Here is a 644-nt window from a genome sequence, read left to right on the forward strand (position 1 = left end):
AAGTGACCCCCAAAGTTAGCTGAGTGACACAGAAAAACCTATCAGTAATGATTAAAGATATGACACATTCTCAGTTGCCCTAAAAATTAGGAACGAAATATACACCCCACAGTACCCACTTCATGAAGTTGGCTTTATTTTTACCTACTTTTTAACATGGCTGGGGTGGAACAGAGGAAGTTTCAAGACAGACTTAAGTATTTTAGATGGTATTCGTCTCAAGCAAGTTAGCAAGGCAAATATAAGATTTTTTAGTTTGGCACCAAAAAGAGTTTCTCTTCTGACACGAAATATTTATCCTAAATCTTTAAGAGAGATTGTTCAGGTGTCCTGACAGTTTAAAAAGTCTGTAAAAGCTGAGTATCAAGAAAGGTACCTCACTGGATTCGGATCTTATCACCATATAAATTCCATTTCTATGGTTACCTATAGGAATGTTACTTGGAATGTCACTACATTCAAATATGTGAAATAACTTTCTTTCAAAAACTAGTTTATATTGAGAGAACCATGGTTGTTTTAGGGTATTTGGAATGGGGCAATGAAGTTGGAAGTTGAACATACTAAATCACACTCTATGAATACAGTTTTCATGATAGTATGTACATACCAGGATGTGTTTGGCTAACAATACTTTCCCAAGA

The sequence above is a fragment of the Ailuropoda melanoleuca genome, chromosome X, assembly GCF_002007445.2.
Source record: "Ailuropoda melanoleuca isolate Jingjing chromosome X, ASM200744v2, whole genome shotgun sequence".
In the NCBI taxonomy this organism is placed as follows: Eukaryota; Metazoa; Chordata; class Mammalia; order Carnivora; family Ursidae; genus Ailuropoda; species Ailuropoda melanoleuca.